Genomic DNA, 23,769 nt, shown 5'->3' with positions numbered 1-23,769 from the left:
GGGTTTACACAGTCAAGTTTCAATATTTGCAGATGATACTAAGCTGTGTAAAGTAATAAATACTGAGGCCAATAGTTTAGCATTACAGAGGGATTTGTGGAAGCTTGAGGAGTGGGCATAGGAATGGTTGATGAGATTTAATGTAGATAAATGTTAAGTTATGCACTTGGGCAATGGAAACAAAAAGTATAATTATGTTCTAAACGGTCAATTACTTAGTAAAACTGGAGCTGAAAAGGACTTGGGGGTATTGGTGGATGGTAAACTTAATTTTAGTGACCAGAGCCAGGCGGCTGCTGCCAAAGCAAATAAAATTATGGGATGTATCAAGAGAGGAATAGATTCTCATGATAAAGACATAGTTTTGCCCTTATACAAATCCCTGGTCAGACCACACATGGAATATTGTGTACAGTTTTGGGCACCAGTGTATAAAAAGGATATAGTAGAGCTGGAACAGGTGCAGAGGATTCTACCATCAACATAGACATAGGTTCTTTACTGTAATAGTGAGACTATGATACTATGATATCTGGACCATGAAAGAAATGTAATCTATAAGGTGTTAGCGGCTTCTGAACATACTGGTGGAGGTTTATGATAATCAATTTCTGCTGACAGGTTACTTTTCGGTACAGAAGCCTATGTTTGGAATAAGAGAGGTTAGACATTCCCTGTAGTTCTTATAGCCGGGATTTTGACCAATGCCTCCCTACAAATCTTCTCCAGATGTTTCTGAGCAACATTGGCTCACATTTAACTTTGCACATTCTTTTCAATGCCAACTGCTACTGGTATTTAAGAAGCGTTTGCATTAAGGCTTTACTATACCTAACGCAACACATATATGATAGGGGGCGTTCCTGTACATCGGACTGTGCAGCACATTTATCATGCATTGACTGGCAGAATTGTGTTGCGCATTCTTTTTTAAAGGTGAACCAAAAAAAAATTGGTGCTCTATTTCAGAGAAGTGCAGGGGGCAGCAGATTTATGAAGAACGTGTGCCACAATTCATGAATCTGGCACACCCTAGGATTATACTCAAGTCAATAGTGTCACAGTTACACCCGCAAGCCTCGGTACGGATCACAGATGCACCCGTGTCCTCCTGTGTGGCGCGGTGACCCTGCTCCCCCAGCCTGTACTCACCTCTGCTGGCTCCTGATTTGACTTGGTCCCCGTCCAGGCTGCACGCCGGCTTCCACACTAGGCCGCGCACCAACTTGTCCTGATTTAAAGGGACAGTGTCCTCTTAACTGTCGCTAGCTAATCTGGCTCGCCCTTATAATCCGCCACCTACCTTCAATCACTGCCGGATCTTTAAGTCATTTGAAGTGAAAGCCCTCCTGTGTTTCCTAGTGTTCCAGCGTTCCCAGGTTTCCTCCGTGTGTCTGTGCTCCAGTGTTCCTTCAAGTTCCTGTATTCCCGTGTTCCTGTGGCTGTCCTGTGCTCCTGTGGCGGTCCTGTAATCCTGAGGTCCTGCCTTCCAGCCGAGGTCCTGGCATTCAGCCTAGGTCCTGCCATCCTGCCGTCTGTTCCTCTGTCCAGCTCCGGTGATCCGTCCCTGTGGTTCCCGTGCCATCCTGTGGTTCCTGTTGCCTGCTTCCCTACCTTGGCTGCCACCACAGGCCTAGTCGCACCCGTGGAACGACCTGGTGGCACCCCGCCGCAGCAAGACCATCCTGCTTTGCAGCGCGCTCTGGCAAAGACCAGGGGCCACTTAGACTCCAGTCCCAGGTTGCGGCTAGTACCATCATTCCCCGCGATGGTCCAGAGGGTCCACAGACTCTTTCGCCTCTTTTACCGTGACAAATAGGTTTTTCTAGTTCTTTTGTGGTAAAATAAGGTACTTCGGCTTATACTCAGGTTGGCTTAAATTCGAGTATTCGATCATTATTATGACCTATTTATGTTTGTATGTGTAATGTATGACTATACACTTGTGCATATTCTCTTTTATATAGATTTCTAATGTTAATTTTAGTGTGAAATATGGATATGAAATGGAGTATCCCTAACAGTCCCTTTCTCCCCTCCCTTTTCCCCCACTATGTGTTTCTATTAACATGTAGGATCTGAAGTATCCCTTTGTTCAAGAAATAAAAAAATTCATGCATTTCTCTACTCATTGGCACCTATCTGATTTTTTGCAGGGGGAACTTACATTCCCTGTATAATTTGAATCCATGACGGCATAGTGTGTTACTAATGTTAATCTTTCAGAGTGTGGTCATAGCTTGATGCAGGTAATTGATCATGACCTCTGAAGCAGTCAAAGGTCACATTAACGCCTCACCACGCGCCATTACCCCCCAAAATAATTGGCATGCGTAAAGTTACGCTTGGCAATTATTCCCTGTAGCGCGCAGGCTGAGTGGCCCGGCGCGCGCTGCAAAAGAGGTAAATGTCTGTAGCGCGATTACAGCGCGTGCCGGGCCGCTCAGCGGAACACGTGACACAGTGATCTGTGTCAGCAGCACTCCGGAGCGAGAGCGCAGGCCCCGGGAGACCTGTGGACAGCGGGGCTGCTGCTCTCTGTCCTGCTCCATCTCGCTACCTGCCCGCGGTTATGTGATCCCGACGGGACTTAAGAGCAAGGCCGGGTGAGTGTGCTGTGTGAGTGTAGTGTGTGCTGTGTGTGCTGTGTGAGTGTAGTCTGCCGTGTGTGCTGTGTGAGTGTAGTCTGCCGTGTGTGCTGTGTGAGTGTAGTCTGCCGTGTGTGCTGTGTGAGTGTAGTCTGCCGTGTGTGCTGTGTGAGTGTAGTGTAGTGTGTGCTGTGTGAGTGTAGTGTAGTGTGTGCTGTGTGAGTGTAGTGTAGTGTGTGCTGTGTGAGTGTAGTGTAGTGTGTGCTGTGTGAGTGTAGTGTAGTGTGTGCTGTGTGAGTGTAGTGTAGTGTGTGCTGTGTGAGTGTAGTGTAGTGTGTGCTGTGTGAGTGTAGTGTAGTGTGTGCTGTGTGAGTGTAGTGTAGTGTGTGCTGTGTGAGTGTAGTGTAGTGTGTGCTGTGTGAGTGTAGTGTATGCTGTGTGAGTGTAGTGTAGTGTAGTATGTGCTGTGTGAGTGTAGTGTAGTGTGCGCTGTGTGAGTGTAGTGTAGTGTGTGCTGTGTGAGTGTAGTGTAGTGTGTGCTGTGTGAGTGTAGTGGAGTGTGTGCTGTGTGAGTGTAGTGTAGTGTAGTGTGTGCTGTGTGAGTGTAGTGTAGTGTGTGCTGTGTGAGTGTAGTGTAGTGTGTGCTGTGTGAGTGTAGTGGAGTTTGTGCTGTTTGAGTGTAGTGGAGTGTAGTGGAGTGTGTGCTGTGTGAGTGTAGTATAGTCTGTGCTGTGTGAGTGTAGTGGAGTGTGTGCAGTGTAGTGTGTAGTGGAGTGTGTGTAGTGTAGTGGAGTGTGTGCAGTGTAGTATGTAGTGTAGTGTGTGCTGCGTGAGTGTAGTGTAGTGTGCAGTGTGTGCTGCGTGAGTGTAGTGTAGTGTGGAGTGTGTGCTGCGTGAGTGTAGTGTAGTGGAGTGTGTGCTGCGTGAGTGTAGTGGAGTGTGTGCTGTGTGAGTGTAGTGTAGTGGAGTGTGTGCTGTGTGAGTGTAGTGGAGTGTGTGCTGCGTGAGTGTAGTGGAGTGTGTGCTGTGTGAGTGTAGTGGTGTGTGCTGCGTGAGTGTAGTGTAGTGGAGTGTGTGCTGCGTGAGTGTAGTGTAGTGGAGTGTGTGCTGCGTGAGTGTAGTGTAGTGGAGTGTGTGCTGCGTGAGTGTAGTGTAGTGGAGTGTGTGCTGCGTGAGTGTAGTGTAGTAGAGTGTGTGCTGCGTGAGTGTAGTGTAGTAGAGTGTGTGCTGCGTGAGTGTAGTGTAGTAGAGTGTGTGCTGCGTGAATGTAGTGTAGTAGAGTGTGTGCTGCGTGAGTGTAGTGTAGTAGAGTGTGTGCTGCGTGAGTGTAGTGTAGTGGAGTGTGTGCTGTGTGAGTGTAGTGGAGTGGAGTGTGTGCTGTGTGAGTGTAGTGGAGTGTGTGCTGCGTGAGTGTAGTGGAGTGTGTGCTGTGTGAGTGTAGTGGTGTGTGCTGCGTGAGTGTAGTGTAGTGGAGTGTGTGCTGCGTGAGTGTAGTGTAGTGGAGTGTGTGCTGCGTGAGTGTAGTGTAGTGGAGTGTGTGCTGCGTGAGTGTAGTGTAGTGGAGTGTGTGCTGCGTGAGTGTAGTGTAGTGTAGTGTGTGCTGCGTGAGTGTAGTGTAGTAGAGTGTGTGCTGCGTGAGTGTAGTGTAGTAGAGTGTGTGCTGCGTGAGTGTAGTGTAGTAGAGTGTGTGCTGCGTGAATGTAGTGTAGTAGAGTGTGTGCTGCGTGAGTGTAGTGTAGTAGAGTGTGTGCTGCGTGAGTGTAGTGTAGTAGAGTGTGTGCTGCGTGAGTGTAGTGTAGTAGAGTGTGTGCTGCGTGAGTGTAGTGTAGTAGAGTGTGTGCTGCGTGAGTGTAGTGGAGTGTGTGCTGTGTGAGTGTAGTGTAGTGTGTGCTGTGTGAGTGTAGTGTAGTGTGTGCTGTGTGAGTGTAGTGTAGTGTAGTGTAGTGTGTGCTGTGTGAGTGTAGTGTAGTGTGTGCTGTGTGAGTGTAGTGTAGTGTTTGCTGTGTGAGTGTAGTGTATGCTGTGTGAGTGTAGTGTAGTGTAGTATGTGCTGTGTGAGTGTAGTGTAGTGTGTGCTGTGTGAGTGTAGTGTAGTGTAGTGTGTGCTGTGTGAGTGTAGTGGAGTGTGTGCTGTGTGAGTGTAGTGTAGTGTGTGCTGTGTGAGTGTAGTGTAGTGTGTGCTGTGTGAGTGTAGTGTAGTGTGTGCTGTGTGAGTGTAGTGGAGTTTGTGCTGTTTGAGTGTAGTGGAGTGTAGTGGAGTGTGTGCTGTGTGAGTGTGTGCTGTGTGAGTGTAGTATGGTCTGTGCTGTGTGAGTGTAGTGGAGTGTGTGCAGTGTAGTGTGCAGTGGAGTGTGTGTAGTGTAGTGGAGTGTGTGCAGTGTAGTATGTAGTGTAGTGTGTGCTGCGTGAGTGTAGTTTAGTGGAGTGTGTGCTGCGTGAGTGTAGTGTAGTGGAGTGTGTGCTGCGTGAGTGTAGTGGAGTGTGTGCTGTGTGAGTGTAGTGGAGTGTGTGCTGTGTGAGTGTAGTGTAGTGGAGTGTGTGCTGTGTGAGTGTAGTGGAGTGTGTGCTGTGTGAGTGTAGTGTAGTGGAGTGTGTGCTGTGTGAGTGTAGTGGAGTGTGTGCTGCGTGAGTGTAGTGTAGTAGAGTGTGTGCTGCGTGAGTGTAGTGTAGTAGAGTGTGTGCTGCGTGAGTGTAGTGTAGTAGAGTGTGTGCTGCGTGAGTGTAGTGTAGTGTGTGCTGTGTGAGTGTAGTGTAGTGTGTGCTGTGTGAGTGTAGTGTAGTGTGTGCTGTGTGAGTGTAGTGTAGTGTGTGCTGTGTGAGTGTAGTGTAGTGTTTGCTGTGTGAGTGTAGTGTAGTGTAGTATGTGCTGTGTGAGTGTATTGTAGTGTGTGCTGTGTGAGTGTAGTGGAGTTTGTGCTGTTTGAGTGTAGTGGAGTGTAGTGGAGTGTGTGCTGTGTGAGTGTGTGCTGTGTGAGTGTAGTATGGTCTGTGCTGTGTGAGTGTAGTGGAGTGTGTGCAGTGTAGTGTGCAGTGGAGTGTGTGTAGTGTAGTGGAGTGTGTGCAGTGTAGTATGTAGTGTAGTGTGTGCTGCGTGAGTGTAGTGTAGTGTGGAGTGTGTGCTGCGTGAGTGTAGTGTAGTGGAGTGTGTGCTGCGTGAGTGTAGTGTAGTGGAGTGTGTGCTGCGTGAGTGTAGTGGAGTGTGTGCTGTGTGAGTGTAGTGGAGTGTGTGCTGTGTGAGTGTAGTGGAGTGGAGTGTGTGCTGTGTGAGTGTAGTGGAGTGTGTGCTGTGTGAGTGTAGTGGAGTGTGTGCTGCGTGAGTGTAGTGGAGTGTGTGCTGTGTGAGTGTAGTATGGTCTGTGCTGTGTGAGTGTAGTGGAGTGTGTGCAGTGTAGTGTGCAGTGGAGTGTGTGTAGTGTAGTGGAGTGTGTGCAGTGTAGTATGTAGTGTAGTGTGTGCTGCGTGAGTGTAGTGTAGTGTGGAGTGTGTGCTGCGTGAGTGTAGTGTAGTGGAGTGTGTGCTGCGTGAGTGTAGTGTAGTGGAGTGTGTGCTGCGTGAGTGTAGTGGAGTGTGTGCTGTGTGAGTGTAGTGGAGTGGAGTGTGTGCTGTGTGAGTGTAGTGGAGTGTGTGCTGCGTGAGTGTAGTGGAGTGTGTGCTGCGTGAGTGTAGTGGAGTGTGTGCTGCGTGAGTGTAGTGTAGTAGAGTGTGTGCTGCGTGAGTGTAGTGTAGTAGAGTGTGTGCTGCGTGAGTGTAGTGTAGTGTGTGCTGTGTGAGTGTAGTGTAGTGTGTGCTGTGTGAGTGTAGTGTAGTAGAGTGTGTGCTGCGTGAGTGTAGTGTAGTGTGTGCTGTGTGAGTGTAGTGTAGTGTGTGCTGTGTGAGTGTAGTGTAGTGTGTGCTGTGTGAGTGTAGTGTAGTGTGTGCTGTGTGAGTGTAGTGTAGTGTGTGCTGTGTGAGTGTAGTGTAGTGTTTGCTGTGTGAGTGTAGTGTAGTGTAGTATGTGCTGTGTGAGTGTAGTGTAGTGTGTGCTGTGTGAGTGTAGTGTAGTGTGTGCTGTGTGAGTGTAGTGGAGTTTGTGCTGTTTGAGTGTAGTGGAGTGTAGTGGAGTGTGTGCTGTGTGAGTGTGTGCTGTGTGAGTGTAGTATGGTCTGTGCTGTGTGAGTGTAGTGGAGTGTGTGCAGTGTAGTGTGCAGTGGAGTGTGTGTAGTGTAGTGGAGTGTGTGCAGTGTAGTATGTAGTGTAGTGTGTGCTGCGTGAGTGTAGTGTAGTGGAGTGTGTGCTGCGTGAGTGTAGTGTAGTGGAGTGTGTGCTGCGTGAGTGTAGTGGAGTGTGTGCTGTGTGAGTGTAGTGGAGTGTGTGCTGTGTGAGTGTAGTGTAGTGGAGTGTGTGCTGTGTGAGTGTAGTGGAGTGTGTGCTGTGTGAGTGTAGTGTAGTGGAGTGTGTGCTGTGTGAGTGTAGTGGAGTGTGTGCTGCGTGAGTGTAGTGTAGTAGAGTGTGTGCTGCGTGAGTGTAGTGTAGTAGAGTGTGTGCTGCGTGAGTGTAGTGTAGTAGAGTGTGTGCTGCGTGAGTGTAGTGTAGTAGAGTGTGTGCTGCGTGAGTGTAGTGTAGTGTGTGCTGTGTGAGTGTAGTGTAGTGTGTGCTGTGTGAGTGTAGTGTAGTAGAGTGTGTGCTGCGTGAGTGTAGTGTAGTGTGTGCTGTGTGAGTGTAGTGTAGTGTGTGCTGTGTGAGTGTAGTGTAGTGTGTGCTGTGTGAGTGTAGTGTAGTGTGTGCTGTGTGAGTGTAGTGTAGTGTAGTATGTGCTGTGTGAGTGTATTGTAGTGTGTGCTGTGTGAGTGTAGTGTAGTGTGTGCTGCGTGAGTGTAGTGTAGTGTGGAGTGTGTGCTGCGTTAGTGTAGTGTAATGGAGTGTGTGCTGCGTGAGTGTAGTGTAGTGGAGTGTGTGCTGCGTGAGTGTAGTGGAGTGTGTGCTGTGTGAGTGTAGTGGAGTGGAGTGTGTGCTGTGTGAGTGTAGTGGAGTGTGTGCTGCGTGAGTGTAGTGGAGTGTGTGCTGCGTGAGTGTAGTGGAGTGTGTGCTGCGTGAGTGTAGTGTAGTAGAGTGTGTGCTGCGTGAATGTAGTGTAGTAGAGTGTGTGCTGCGTGAGTGTAGTGTAGTAGAGTGTGTGCTGCGTGAGTGTAGTGTAGTAGAGTGTGTGCTGCGTGAGTGTAGTGTAGTAGAGTGTGTGCTGCGTGAGTGTAGTGTAGTAGAGTGTGTGCTGCGTGAGTGTAGTGTAGTAGAGTGTGTGCTGCGTGAGTGTAGTGTAGTAGAGTGTGTGCTGCGTGAGTGTAGTGTAGTGTGTGCTGCGTGAGTATAGTGGAGTGTGTGCTGCATGAGTGTAGTGGAGTGTGTGCTGCGTGAGTGTAGTGGAGTGTGTGCTGCGTGAGTGTAGTGGAGTGTGTGCTGCGTGAGTGTAGTGTAGTGTGTGCTGCGTGAGTGTAGTGGAGTGTGTGCTGCGTGAGTGTAGTGGAGTGTGTGCTGCGTGAGTGTAGTGGAGTGTGTGCTGTGTGAGTGTAGTGTAGTGTGTGCTGTGTGAGTGTAGTGTAGTGTGTGCTGTGTGAGTGTAGTGTAGTGTAGTGTGTGCTGTGTGAGTGTAGTGTAGTGTGTGCTGTGTGAGTGTAGTGTAGTGTTTGCTGTGTGAGTGTAGTGTATGCTGTGTGAGTGTAGTGTAGTGTGTGCTGTGTGAGTGTAGTGTAGTGTAGTGTAGTGTGTGCTGCGTGAGTGTAGTGGAGTGTGTGCTGCGTGAGTGTAGTGGAGTGTGTGCTGCGTGAGTGTAGTAGAGTGTGTGCTGCGTGAGTGTAGTAGAGTGTGTGCTGCGTGAGTGTAGTGGAGTGGAGTGTGTGCTGCGTGAGTGTAGTGTAGTAGAGTGTGTGCAGGGGCGGACTGGGAATTTAAAATGGCCCTGGAAAAAACTATAAAAGCGGCCCCATTTTATGGGCGGAGTCAAGACAAGTGGGTGTGGTCAGACAATATGGGTGGGGTCATAACCGACAAATTGTTGGTATATATAGAATAACACATTTAATCCTGCCTACTAAAATACGTTTTCCCATATACAAGCTAACTATCTATAATCCTGCCCCCTATGTACAAATATAGAACTACCGTACTATAATACTGCCCCCTATGTACAAAAATAGAACTACCGTACTATAATACTGCCCACTATGTACAGGAATAGAACTACTATAATACTGCCCCCTATGTACAAAAATAGAACTACCGTACTATAATACTGCCCACTATGTACAGGAATAGAACTACTATAATAGTACCCCTATGTACAGGAATATAACTACTATAATACTGCCCCCTATGTACAAAAATAGAACTACCGTACTATAATACTGCCCCTTTGTAAAAGAATAGAACTACTATAATTCTGCCCCCTATGTACAAGAATAGAACTACTATAATACTGCCCCCTATGTACAAGAATAGAACTACTATAATACTGCCCCCTATGTACAAGAATATAATTACTATAATACTTCCCCTATGTACAAGAATATAACTACTATAATACTGCTCCCTATGTACAAGAATATTACTATAATACTGCCCCCTATGTACAAGAATATAACTACTATAATACTGCCCCCTATGTACAAGAATATAACTACTATAATACTGCCCCCTATGTACAAGAATATAACTACTATAATACTGCCCCCTATGTACAAGAATATAACTACTATAATACTGCCCCCTATGTACAGGAATAGAACTACTATACTACTGCCCCCTATGTACAAGAATATAACTACTATAATACTGCCCCCTGTGTACAGGAATATAACTACTATAATACTGCTCCCTATGTACATGAATATAACTACTATAATACTGCCCCCTATGTACAGGAATAGAACTACTATAATACTGCCCCCTATGTACAAGAATAGAACTACTATAATACTGCCCCCTATGTACAGTAATATAACTACTATAATACTGCCCCTTATGTACAAGAATATAACTACTATAATACTGCCCCTATGTACAAGAATATAACTACTATAATACTGCCCCCTATGTACAAGAATATAACTACTATAATATTGCCCCCTATGTACAGGAATATAACTACAATAATACTGCCCCCTATGTACAAGAATAGAACTACTATAATACTGCCCCCTATGTACAGGAATATAGCTACTATAATACTGCCCCCTATGTACAAGAATATAACTACTATAATACTGCCCCCTATGTACAAGAATAGAACTACTATAATACTGCCCCCTATGTACAAGAATAGAACTACTATAATACTACCTCCTATGTACAAGAATAGAACTACTATAATACTGCCCCCTATGTACAAGAATATAACTACTATAATACTGCCCCCTATGTACAAGAATATAACTACTATAATACTACCCCCTATGTACAAGAATATAACTACTATAATACTACCCCCTATGTACAAGAATATAACTACTATAATACTGCCCCCTATGTACAAGAATATAATTGCAAAAAAAACTGCCTCCTATGTACATAAGCACTTTACATAGAGGAGATGGCAGCAGTCCTGTGTAAGAAAACAAAGGTGGTCAGGCTGCAGCAGGCCATCGTAAAGTATGGACCTATGGGGTGCAGCAGACCAGTGTAATTTATCCACATGGCTGCTGCACCCCATGGCAGCATATTATATGCAGGAATGCTGCGCCAGGCCTCCATATTTTCCTTCCACAGGACTTCTGTTTCTACCTCGAGTAAAGCAGAAAGTGTCACACTTTGTACAGAATTGTCAGAAGTGACATTTAGCTACTCACAGGTGATGATCATCTCCATCGGGCATAAAAGTGCACTCATTCTCCAGGCCTTCACTTGTCGATAAAGAATTCACGCTCACATGTAGTCGCTTCCTTGCAGCTCCTCTGTGAGCCTAAAGACACTACAGTCACTTACACTATAGTGTCACCTGAATAACACTGTGCTCCTAAGTAATATAATATATACCCCTCACACCACAACTGACCACACTGTGCCCCACATATATCATATATACCTCTCACACCACAACTGACCACACTGTGCCCCACAAATATCATATATACCCCTCACACCACAACTGACCACACTGTGCCCCCGCATATATCATATATACCTCTCACACCACAACTGACCACACTGTGTCCCCACATATATCATATATACCCCTCACACAACTGTACACACTGTGCCCCACATATATCATATACACCCCTCACACCACAACTGACCACACTGTGCCCCACATATATCATATATACCCCTCACATCACAACTGACCACACTGTGCCCCACAAATATCATATATACCCCTCACACCACAACTGACCACACTGTACCCCCACATATATCATATATACCCCTCACACTACACTGACCACACTGTGCCCCCACATATATCATATATACCCCTCACACCACAACTGACCACACTGTACCCTCCACATATATATCATATATACCCCTCACACCACAACTGTACACACTGTACTCCACATATATCATATATACCCCTCACACCACAACTGTACACACTGTACTCCACATATATCATATATACCCCTCACACAACTGTACACACTGTGCCCCACAAATATCATATATACCCCACACACCACAACTGACCACACTGTACCCCCACATATATCATATACAGTATACCCCTCACACAACTGTACACACTGTTATTCTCGGTGTTGAACCCAGTAATGCAAGTGATCAAAGGCCGTACAGATTTCAAAAAGGTAGCAAAGAAAACATCAGCTCATCCCGCAAAAATTCACATCTTTACACAGTCCCGTACACCCAGAGGTCGCACTAAGATATTTCTAGAAGGGTAATATTACTCCTCTTACTACTTTTGAGGAGTATATTTGGCCGGGGAGGAGTATGAAATTTTCAGTAATACAAGTATATAACTCATGGCGGTATAGAATGGTGATAGACGCTATTTATATAATCATGTGTCAGTGTCTTCTGTGTTTAAATTGAGGCAGTTGTAGTGATGTTACATTATGCATTGCCCAGACTGGAGCTGACGCCACCAACCCCCCCCCAACCAGACTGCGACTGCAGTCACCGAAACCTCCCACCACCAACCTGTGGCTGCAGCCACCAAAACCTCCCACCACCAACCTGTGGCTGCAGCCACCAAAACCTCCCACCACCAACCTGTGGCTGCAGCCACCAAAACCTCCCACCACCAACCTGTGGCTGCAGCCACCAAAACCTCCCACCACCAACCTGTGGCTGCAGCCACCAAAACCTCCCACCACCAACCTGTGGCTGCAGCCACCAAAACCTCCCACCACCAACCTGTGGCTAACGCCACTGACACCAAACACCAAGACTGCAGCCGACGCCGCTGAACCCCAGTGGCCAGACTGCAGCTGATACTGCACATCCATGATGGTTGCTTTGTAAAAAGCTTTCTTTTTTTTTTTTAAAGAAATTTTATTTCATTTTTGTGTGTGTGTGTGGGTGTGGGGGGGGGCGTTTTTTCTTTATTTTATTAATTGAATTTGCATCTTTGTCATTTTTTGCCACCTGTGCACCCGCCAGACATGCAGCCCCACGTACCACACACCTCATGCCACCTGAGCACCCGCCAGACATGCAGCCCCACGTAACACACACCTCATGCCACCTGAGCACCCGCCAGACATGCAGCCCCACGTAACTCACACCTCATGCCACCTGAGCACCCGCCAGACATGCAGCCCCACGTAACACACACCTCATGCCACCTGAGCACCCGCCAGACATGCAGCCTCACTTAACACACACCTCATGCCACCTGAGCACCCGCCAGATATGCAGCCACCCGTAACACACACCTCATGCCACCTGAGCACCCGCCAGACATGCAGCCCCACGTACCACACACCTCATGCCACCTGAGCACCCGCCAGACATGCAGCCCCACGTAACACACACCTCATGCCACCTGAGCACCCGCCAGACATGCAGCCCCACGTAACTCACACCTCATGCCACCTGAGCACCCGCCAGACATGCAGCCCCACGTAACACACACCTCATGCCACCTGAGCACCCGCCAGACATGCAGCCCCACGTAACACACACCTCATGCCACCTGAGCACCCGCCAGACATGCAGCCCCACGTAACACACACCTCATGCCACCTCAGCACCCGCCAGACATGCAGCCCCACGTAACACACACCTCATGCCACCTGAGCACCCGCCAGATATGCAGCCACCCGTAACACACACCTCATGCCACCTGAGCACCCGCCAGACATGCAGCCCCACGTAACTCACACCTCATGCCACCTGAGCACCCGCCAGACATGCAGCCCCACGTAACACACACCTCATGCCACCTGAGCACCCGCCAGACATGCAGCCTCACTTAACACACACCTCATGCCACCTGAGCACCCGCCAGATATGCAGCCACCCGTAACACACACCTCATGCCACCTGAGCACCCGCCAGACATGCAGCCCCACGTAACACACACCTCATGCCACCTGAGCACCCGCCAGACATGCAGCCCCACGTAACACACACCTCATGCCACCTGAGCACCCGCCAGACATGCAGCCCCACGTAACACACACCTCATGCCACCTGAGCACCCGCCAGACATGCAGCCCCACGTAACACACACCTCATGCTACCTGAGCACCCGCCAGACATGCAGCCCCACGTAACACACACCTCATGCCACCTGAGCACCCGCCAGACATGCAGCCCCACGTAACACACACCTCATGCCACCTGAACACCCGCCAGACATGCAGCCCCACGTAACACACACCTCATGCCACCTGAGCACCCGCCAGACATGCAGCCCCACGTAACACACACCTCATGCCACCTGAGCACCCGCCAGACATGCAGCCCCACGTAACTCACACCTCATGCCACCTCAGTACTCGCCAGACATGCAGCCCCACGTAACACACACCTCATGCCACCTGAGCACCCGCCAGACATGCAGCCCCACGTAACTCACACCTCATGCCACCTGAGCACCCGCCAGACATGCAGCCCCACGTAACACACACCTCATGCCACCTGAGCACCCGCCAGACATGCAGCCCCACGTAATACACACCTCATGCCACCTGAGCACCCGCCAGATATGCAGCCCCCCGTAACACACACTTCATGCCACCTGAGCACCCGCCAGACATGCAGCCCCACGTAACACACACCTCATGCCACCTCAGCACCCGCCAGACATGCAGCCCCACGTAACACACACCTCATGCCACCTGAGCACCCGCCAGACATGCAGTCCCATGTAAGATACAGGTGTTCCCTGACCTTACTACAGCCATCCTATCTCCTCCTGTGAATCCCCCTCACCTCCATACACTTGTTTGCACACAGTCCCCCTACCAGTTCTTCTTGCAGGCAGCCATTACAGCTCCACTTCCTGCACTGAGAGGAGACTGTGTATAAAGCCACGCCCCTTTCCCGGAGGCTCCGCCCCTCCTGTGACATCACTGCTGCACGGAGCAGCTCCAGTAGGATACAGTGTGAGCTGAGCGGTGCCGGCCTGCGCGCTGTACACCATACCTGTGCGCTCCGGACCCTCAGCTCACAGGCAGCGCTGCTGCTGCACTGCCTCTGTGTGTCACTAGTACCCGCATCAGTTGTAGGATGTGGGTACTATTGATTAAAGTTGTAGGAAGTCCGAGGAGGGGGAGAGGAGACCGGCCCCAGACAGAGGAGATCGGCCCTGTCCAGCCAGAAACCGACCGGCCCACCGGGAGAATTCCCGGTGAGTACAATGGCCAGTCCGCCCCTGAGTGTGTGCTGCGTGAGTGTAGTGTAGTAGAGTGTGTGCTGCGTGAGTGTAGTGGAGTGTGTGCTGCGTGAGTGTAGTAGAGTGTGTGCTGCGTGAGTGTAGTGGAGTGTGTGCTGCGTGAGTGTAGTGGAGTGTGTGCTGCGTGAGTGTAGTGTAGTGTAGTGTGTGCTGTGTGAGTGTAGTGTAGTGTAGTGTGTGCTGTGTGAGTGTAGTGGAGTGTGTGCTGCGTGAGTGTAGTGGAGTGTGTGCTGCGTGAGTGTAGTGGAGTGTGTGCTGCGTGAGTGTAGTGGAGTGGAGTGTGTGCTGCGTGAGTGTAGTGTAGTAGAGTGTGTGCTGCGTGAGTGTAGTGTAGTAGAGTGTGTGCTGCGTGAGTGTAGTGTAGTGGAGTGTGTGCTGCGTGAGTGTAGTGGAGTGTGTGCTGCGTGAGTGTAGTGGAGTGTGTGCTGCGTGAGTGTAGTGGAGTGGAGTGTGTGCTGCGTGAGTGTAGTGTAGTAGAGTGTGTGCTGCGTGAGTGTAGTGTAGTAGAGTGTGTGCTGCGTGAGTGTAGTAGAGTGTGTGCTGCGTGAGTGTAGTGGAGTGTGTGCTGCGTGAGTGTAGTGGAGTGTGTGCTGCGTGAGTGTAGTGGAGTGTGTGCTGCGTGAGTGTAGTGGAGTGTGTGCTGCGTGAGTGTAGTGGAGTGTGTGCTGCGTGAGTGTAGTGGAGTGTGTGCTGCGTGAGTGTAGTGGAGTGTGTGCTGCGTGAGTGTAGTGGAGTGTGTGCTGCGTGAGTGTAGTGGAGTGTGTGCTGCATGAGTGTAGTGGAGTGTGTGCTGCGTGAGTGTAGTGTAGTGGAGTGTGTGCTGCGTGAGTGTAGTGTAGTGTGGAGTGTGTGCTGCGTGAGTGTAGTGTAGTGTGGAGTGTGTGCTGCGTGAGTGTAGTGTAGTGTGGAGTGTGTGCTGCGTGAGTGTAGTGTGGAGTGTGTGCTGCGTGAGTGTAGTGTAGTGTGTGCTGCGTGAGTGTAGTGTAGTGTGTGCTGCGTGAGTGTAGTGGAGTGTGTGCTGCGTGAGTGTAGTGGAGTGTGTGCTGCGTGAGTGTAGTGGAGTGTGTGCTGCGTGAGTGTAGTGGAGTGTGTGCTGCGTGAGTGTAGTGGAGTGTGTGCTGCGTGAGTGTAGTGGAGTGTGTGCTGCGTGAGTGTAGTGGAGTGTGTGCTGCGTGAGTGTAGTGGAGTGTGTGCTGCGTGAGTGTAGTGGAGTGTGTGCTGCGTGAGTGTAGTGGAGTGTGTGCTGCGTGAGTGTAGTGGAGTGTGTGCTGTGTGAGTGTAGTGTAGTGTGTGCTGTGTGAGTGTAGTGTGTGCTGTGTGAATGTAGTGTAGTGTGTGCTGTGTGAGTGTAGTGTAGTGTTTGCTGTGTGAGTGTAGTGTATGCTGTGTGAGTGTAGTGGAGTGTGTGCTGCGTGAGTGTAGTGGAGTGTGTGCTGCGTGAGTGTAGTGGAGTGTGTGCTGCGTGAGTGTAGTGGAGTGTGTGCTGCGTGAGTGTAGTGGAGTGTGTGCTGCGTGAGTGTAGTGGAGTGTGTGCTGCGTGAGTGTAGTGGAGTGTGTGCTGCGTGAGTGTAGTGGAGTGTGTGCTGCGTGAGTGTAGTGGAGTGTGTGCTGCGTGAGTGTAGTGGAGTGTGTGCTGCATGAGTGTAGTGGAGTGTGTGCTGCGTGAGTGTAGTGTAGTGGAGTGTGTGCTGCGTGAGTGTAGTGTAGTGTGGAGTGTGTGCTGCGTGAGTGTAGTGTAGTGTGGAGTGTGTGCTGCGTGAGTGTAGTGGAGTGTGTGCTGCGTGAGTGTAGTGGAGTGTGTGCTGCATGAGTGTAGTGGAGTGTGTGCTGCGTGAGTGTAGTGTAGTGGAGTGTGTGCTGCGTGAGTGTAGTGGAGTGTGTGCTGCGTGAGTGTAGTGGAGTGTGTGCTGCGTGAGTGTAGTGGAGTGGAGTGTGTGCTGCGTGAGTGTAGTGTAGTAGAGTGTGTGCTGCGTGAGTGTAGTGTAGTAGAGTGTGTGCTGCGTGAGTGTAGTAGAGTGTGTGCTGCGTGAGTGTAGTGGAGTGTGTGCTGCGTGAGTGTAGTGGAGTGTGTGCTGCGTGAGTGTAGTGGAGTGTGTGCTGCGTGAGTGTAGTGGAGTGTGTGCTGCGTGAGTGTAGTGGAGTGTGTGCTGCGTGAGTGTAGTGGAGTGTGTGCTGCGTGAGTGTAGTGGAGTGTGTGCTGCGTGAGTGTAGTGGAGTGTGTGCTGCGTGAGTGTAGTGGAGTGTGTGCTGCGTGAGTGTAGTGGAGTGTGTGCTGCATGAGTGTAGTGGAGTGTGTGCTGCGTGAGTGTAGTGTAGTGGAGTGTGTGCTGCGTGAGTGTAGTGTAGTGTGGAGTGTGTGCTGCGTGAGTGTAGTGTAGTGTGGAGTGTGTGCTGCGTGAGTGTAGTGTAGTGTGGAGTGTGTGCTGCGTGAGTGTAGTGTGGAGTGTGTGCTGCGTGAGTGTAGTGTAGTGTGTGCTGCGTGAGTGTAGTGTAGTGTGTGCTGCGTGAGTGTAGTGTAGTGTGTGCTGCGTGAGTGTAGTGGAGTGTGTGCTGCGTGAGTGTAGTGGAGTGTGTGCTGCGTGAGTGTAGTGGAGTGTGTGCTGCGTGAGTGTAGTGGAGTGTGTGCTGCGTGAGTGTAGTGGAGTGTGTGCTGCGTGAGTGTAGTGGAGTGTGTGCTGCGTGAGTGTAGTGGAGTGTGTGCTGCGTGAGTGTAGTGGAGTGTGTGCTGCGTGAGTGTAGTGGAGTGTGTGCTGCGTGAGTGTAGTGGAGTGTGTGCTGCGTGAGTGTAGTGGAGTGTGTGCTGTGTGAGTGTAGTGTAGTGTGTGCTGTGTGAGTGTAGTGTGTGCTGTGTGAGTGTAGTGTAGTGTGTGCTGTGTGAGTGTAGTGTAGTGTTTGCTGTGTGAGTGTAGTGTATGCTGTGTGAGTGTAGTGGAGTGTGTGCTGCGTGAGTGTAGTGGAGTGTGTGCTGCGTGAGTGTAGTGGAGTGTGTGCTGCGTGAGTGTAGTGGAGTGTGTGCTGCGTGAGTGTAGTGGAGTGTGTGCTGCGTGAGTGTAGTGGAGTGTGTGCTGCGTGAGTGTAGTGGAGTGTGTGCTGCGTGAGTGTAGTGGAGTGTGTGCTGTGTGAGTGTAGTGTAGTGTGTGCTGTGTGAGTGTAGTGTGTGCTGTGTGAGTGTAGTGTAGTGTGTGCTGTGTGAGTGTAGTGTAGTGTTTGCTGTGTGAGTGTAGTGTATGCTGTGTGAGTGTAGTGGAGTGTGTGCTGCGTGAGTGTAGTGGAGTGTGTGCTACGTGAGTGTAGTGTAGTGTAGTGTGTGCTGCGTGAGTGTAGTGTAGTGGAGTGTGTGCTGCGTGAATGTAGTGTAGTGGAGTGTGTGCTGCGTGAGTGTAGTGGAGTGTGTGCTGTGTGAGTGTAGTGGAGTGTGTACTGTGTAGTGTAGTGTGTGCTGTGTGAGTGTAGTGTAGTGTGTGCTGTGTGAGTGTAGTGGAGTGTGTACTGTGTAGTGTGTGTGCTGTGTGAGTGTAGTGTAGTGTGTGCTGTGTGAGTGTAGTGGAGTGTGTGCTGTGTAGTGTAGTGTGTGCTGTGTGAATGTAGTGTAGTGGTGTGTGTGCTGCGTGAGTGTAGTGTAGTGGAGTGTGTGCTGCTTGAGTGTAGTGTAGTGGAGCATGTGCTGCGTGAGTGTAGTGGAGCGTGTGCTGCGTGAGTGGAGTGTAGCGTGAGCTGTGTGAGTGTAGTGTAGCGTGAGCTGTGTGAGTGGAGTGTAGTGTGTGCTGTGTGAGTGGAGTGTAGTGTGTGCTGTGTGAGTGGAGTGTAGTGTAGTGTGTGCTGTGTGAGTGTAGTGTAGTGTGTGCTGTGTGAGTGTAGTGTAGTGTAGTGTGTGCTGTGTGAGTGTAGTGTAGTGTGTGCTGTGTGAGTGTAGTGTAGTGTAGTGTGCGCAGTGTGTGCTGAGTGGCGTGGAGTGGAGTGAGTGGAGTGTGTGCTGTGCTGTGTGGAGTGGAGTGTGAGCATAGTGTGCGCGGCGTATTACCAAAATTTTCATACCCTTCTGGAAAAATGTTAGTGCGACCTCTGGATGCAGTTATGGGTTGTTTCCAGAACTTTCCCAGAATCATCCTAACCCCCCATAAAGCAAGATCTTACATGGAGCCCCAGACAGAAGAGGATTGACAGTCATCTTGTGTTTCTTCCATTCTTAGCTCTGGTGATAGGACTGCAGGGCACAGAGGCCAATGCATTGAAATAGAAGGTCAATAACTGCATCTGGCAAGCTGCAGAGCCCTGTGTCCTGTCATTCATCTAGCATGGTATCTCTGCCATCCTCCCTCACTAGTGACTGACATGTACAATGTGAAGAACACACATCAAAATATCTTATGTATGTATGTATGTATTTTGTACACGTCACTTCATATATGTGTAAGCATATTGCATACATGTCTGTGCGTTTGTGTAAATATACTGGGGCACATTTACTAAGGGCAATTCGCCAGTTTTCTATCGGACTTTGTATGTTCTATTAGGTGTAAACTGCTTGTGCAGGTATTTAAGAAGTGTCTATGCCACATTAGTGTTGCAAGCTACTGTTTTGTGGCGCGGCTGCACTATTCTTCGGCATGACACAAATGTCTGCACTGAACGGCGCACGAGATTTATTATGCAAAGTCTGACAGAAATGTTTTGCACGCCCATGTGAAAAAAGGTGGTGCACTGCATCGAGGAAGTGCAGGTGGCACCAGATTCATGAAGAACGTGCGCCAAAAATCCTGTACTTGGTGCCCCCTGCACACTACATAGGCAACAGCACATAGTACAGACTGCACTGTTCTTAGTAAATGTGCTGCACTGACTCCAGCAACACCTTCTGCCCTGCTCCACATGGAATTCGGCAGAACCAGGTTTAAAAAAAGAAAAAGTGAGAGCCATTAGCTGACAAGGATAGGCTGCCTGCTCATGTTTACCATTGCATCAGTTATACAGGTAAAGAAAAAAGATTGTGGAACGGCACCGTGTAGAAGGCGGGTGCAGGTCTTCACATAGGGCCCGACACGGTCCTAAACTGTTAGACAAAAACTGAAGAAGATGAAGCAGCACTCCAATTAGGATGAAGAAAGTGAAGATTTATTCCACCATAAGAGCTCTTATGGTGGAATAAATCTTCACTTTCTTCATCCTAATTGGAGTGCTGCTTCATCTTCTTCAGCATCAGTTATACAGTTACAGGGTAAAGGTAATACAATTTAGGCTGCTTTTATGTATTTCAGTTGACTTGTATTTAGAAACTCAAGTCAAGTGGAATGGGGAGGGGCTTTGTGCAATCACATACGTGTTTCAGCTAAAACATGTGATCCGTAAGGGTGCGGTCACACGTACCGCTAGCACTACATTTACAAACGCAGCACTAGCGTACAGGGCCGAGCCTTGGGACAATAACATATGCGTTCCTATAGTGTGTCCTCCTTGTCGGCTAAAAATACTCCTCCAAAATGCCAAGAGGAGTATTTTTATCTTGAAAAAGTTAATGCAACCTTTGGGGGCAGGCACTGATTATATACTGGGCGCAGGCACTGGCTATATACTGAGAGGCAGGTACTGACTATATACTGGGGACATACACTGGCTATATACTGAGGGGAAGACACTGGCTATACACTGAGGGGCAGGCACTGGCTATATACTGAGGGGCAGGCACTGGCTATATACTGGGGGTAGGTGGCTACTGGTTTTATACTAGTGGGCAGGGGGTGGCTAAATACTGGGGAGACTATGACCAATGTATTTCCTACCCTCGGCTTACACTCGAGTAAATAGGTTTTCCCAGTTTTGTGTTAAAATGAGGTACCTCGGCTTATACATGGGTTATACTCGAGTATATATGAAACTTATTTGATGCAATAAAATTCTAATTAAATTCTATTTTGTCTCTCCCAGCTGAAGCATAACAGCGATAAATAACAGACTTTCAAATCTTTCTAGGTGAGAAAACAGGTGAGAGAACATTGGGGCAAATTTACTTACCCGGTCCATTCGCGTTCCAGCGGCGGCTTCTCCGCTCTGGATTCGGGTCCGGCCGGGATTTAATAAGGTAGTTCTTCCGCCGTCCACCAGGTGGCGCTGCTGCGCTGAAAGTAAACTCATCGCGCCGGAATGCACCGAGCTGGACCAGGTGAAGGTAAGCGGTCCTTATGCGACACATTTTCGGTTTTTAAATGCGGCGGTTTTTCCGAATACGTCGGGTTTTCGTTCGGCCACGCCCCCCGATTTCCGTCGCGCGCATGCCAGCGCCGATGCGCCACAATCCGATCGCGTGCGCCAAAATCCCGGGGCAATTTAAGTACAAGCGGCGCAAAACGGAAATATTCGGGTAACACGTCGGGAAAACGCGAATCGGGCCCTTAATAAATGACCCCCATTATGTTGGATTCTGCAATTATGTCATTATTAGCACTGACCGGATTTCTCATATAGCATTCAACTTTATTTATTAAACCCAGAGGTTTATGCACTCTGCACTCCATTTCTGGCCATTGACATTAGGTAACTGTTATAGGGTTTCTCATTACCAGTATATTGATTGTGTATTGCTATGGTCCTAAAATGCCTCTACTCACATGATATATATATATATATATATATATATATATAGATATATATATATATATATATATTCATTTATGTCTTGTTTACTTTTATGTAAATAAATATCACTTTCTGGCATTATAACCAAAGGAGTGCTTGGATTGATTTAATTTTTGATACAATTGAGGTGGGAACCCTAATCCCCATTAGCACCCACTGTCGATGTGCGACCGCACAAATCAGACAAGAAAACAGGCAAGATCAGCATAAGATCAAATACATTTTGGCCATTGTATCTATCCTGGGTGCCTCAACCATGTTTGCAGGTTTGGACACATGGGCCTTACAAAGCTGCAAATATCAGTGTCCACCTATTGTATCCGCACTACCCGGGCAGCTATATCAAAACACATCCGCTGTCTCATCAGGTCTCCACTCTGTGCACCTCTTTCATTAGGTGCACAGCAGTGGCACACTGTATGCACCATATTCAAATTCAGCTGAGGTGTGTGTTTTGAGGTTCTGCGGAAGCTGAGGTGTGTGTTTAGAGGTTCTGCGGAAACTGAGGTGTGTGTATTGGTTTTCATGTCAGCTGAGGTGTGTGTAGAGGTTTCTGCGTCAGCTGAAGTGTGCGTATAGAGTTTCTGCAGCAACTGAGGTGTGTGTAGAGGTTCTTCGGTAGCTGACTTGTGCATAAAGTGGCTCATTTACCAAGGGTTGCGGAATGCACTTTTGTTGGACTGTTTGCCGTTTTTGTGGATTGGACGGCTTAGACAGGTATTTAACAGGTGTCTGCGCTGGATTGTGTCACACTCAATAGTTTTTTGGTGCAGCCGCAATGGCTTACATGCGACCCAAATTGAGGGGTCTGGCGTCAGACCGCAGGATTTAACTTTCAAACTGTGTCACAAGACAATGCACTTACATGCACCACGAAGAAGGTGAACTCCGGCAGACCTGAGCGGGGTAGCAACACGTGCAGGATATCGGGCACAGAATCTTATCGTCAGACAATGCACTTTCAGTAAACTCTGCAGTTTCCTTGACAGATGAGGTGAGTTTCTGCAGAAGCTGAGGTGTGTGTATGTAGAGGTTGTGCGGAAGCTGAGGTGTGCGTGCAGAAGTTCTGCGGAAGCTAAGGTGTGTATGTAGAGGTTGTACGGCAGCTGACGTGTGTATGTAGAGGTTGTACGGCAGCTGACGTGTGTATGTAGAGGTTGTACGGCAGCTGACGTGTGTATGTAGAGGTTGTACGGCAGCTGAGGTGTTTATGTAGAGGTTGTACGGCAGCTGAGGTGTGAGTGTAGCGGTTATACGGCAGCTGAGGTGTGTGTGTGTAGCGGTTATACGGCTGCTGAGGTATGTATGCAGGGGCATTGTGGCAGCTAAGGTGTGTGTATGTAGAGGTTGTGCGGCAGCTGAGGTGTGTGTGCAGAAGTTCTGTGCAAGCTGAGGAGTGTCTGTAGAGGTTCAGAGGCAGCTGAGGTGTGTATGTAGAGGTTCTGCAGCAGTATGTGTAGAGGCTCTATTGCAGCTGCAGAGTGTATGTAGTGGTTCTGCCGTCTTCATTCCATCTATGGTGTGAGAGATATATTTCTCTACAGCCGCCATCTTGGACCAAGCAGGTGCAATTTTTGTCTAATGTGTCTTATTTTTGTCTAAGGTGCAATTTTTGTCTAAGGGGTGGGGGAGGGAGTTATGTTGACTACTATCAGCTATATTGTAAAATGTTTATTCATATCATGATTCAAACATCATTTTGAATCATCTGCTGAGCGACAGTTCTGTCCTTGACTCTTGTCATATAATTTTCCTTCAGCACCTTCTTATCTCATGTTATGGCCTCACCGAGGAGCCATCGGAGTCTTCTTCTCAGGACTTTTAGTAAACATGTTGGGACTTATTTACTAAGGTCCTGTGGCCGCATTTCCGTCAGGTTTTTCAAGGCTTTTGGGGATCGCGCCTGGGATAGTGTCGCACGTGATTGTTTTGTGTAGCCAGGTTTCACGCGATACAAATCGGGGGGGGGGGGGGGCGGGTTGTGGACCGTCGGATTTGGACTACACACAGGATTTAACAAATCAATTTGTGTCGCAAGCCAAGCACTTACATGCACCGGGAAGAAGAAGGTGAACTCCGGCGGACTTGAGCCGGGAATCAACACATGCAGGAAATCTTGCGCACGATCCTCATGAATCGCGGCAGATTGGCATTCCGGCGAACAACGCACAGCGGGGATCGTGCAGGGACCAGGTAAGTAAATGTGCCCCATTCTGTCTCTCTGGAGACAGTGCTCTGTGTGAGAAATAATATGAAAGTCAATTTATTGGGAGATATTCAAGCTGGCCTAAAACATTGCAGTATTTTATCACCTTTTCACGCCCCTATAAAGATGATTTTCTGTGTTTTCTACATGTGGCTGCGTGTTAATAAAGCTTGTGAGTCTGCATCTTCTAAGAGACTGTTGTGTCTCAATGTCTGCTCTCATCCAGGTACCGGTCTAAAAAAAGTTCGAAAGTTATCTTACAACTGACAGTTTTGAGTCCTACATAAAGATCTTATACACATGGTAAATGCGCTTTGTGTACCTGGGCCTGTGGCATTCTCTTTTCCATCAGAAGGTTAATAGGATAATAGTATCTTCTTAACTTGCCTCGTTTTACCCTTTAAAACACAAGGAACCGACAGCGTGACTTGCTCATTTCAACAATGTAATAAAGTTTGAATTAAAAAAATAAACTGTCACGCCCCCGCTGAAGCCCCGCCCCGCTGTGT

The 23,769-nt window shown here is 48.8% G+C and overlaps 1 long non-coding RNA gene across 1 annotated transcript in view; it reads right to left on the bottom strand.

The window, feature by feature from the left end:
* The window catches only part of LOC140121505 (uncharacterized), a 30,591-nt gene extending 6,831 nt beyond the window's left edge, over positions 1-23,760 (bottom strand). Inside the window, exons 1-3 of the long non-coding RNA XR_011854115.1 lie at positions 23,583-23,760; positions 23,367-23,494; positions 23,105-23,289 (exon numbers count right to left, since the gene is read on the bottom strand). This is a non-coding gene — a long non-coding RNA (uncharacterized lncRNA). The remainder of the gene's footprint in view (positions 1-23,104; positions 23,290-23,366; positions 23,495-23,582) is intronic.
* Positions 23,761-23,769: the final 9 nt, after the last annotated feature.

Source organism: Engystomops pustulosus, chromosome 3 (genome assembly GCF_040894005.1).
Source record: "Engystomops pustulosus chromosome 3, aEngPut4.maternal, whole genome shotgun sequence".
Classification (NCBI taxonomy): domain Eukaryota; kingdom Metazoa; phylum Chordata; class Amphibia; order Anura; family Leptodactylidae; genus Engystomops; species Engystomops pustulosus.
The sequence above is the reverse complement of the archived record's forward strand: the minus strand, read 5'-3'. Positions and strand labels throughout refer to the sequence as shown.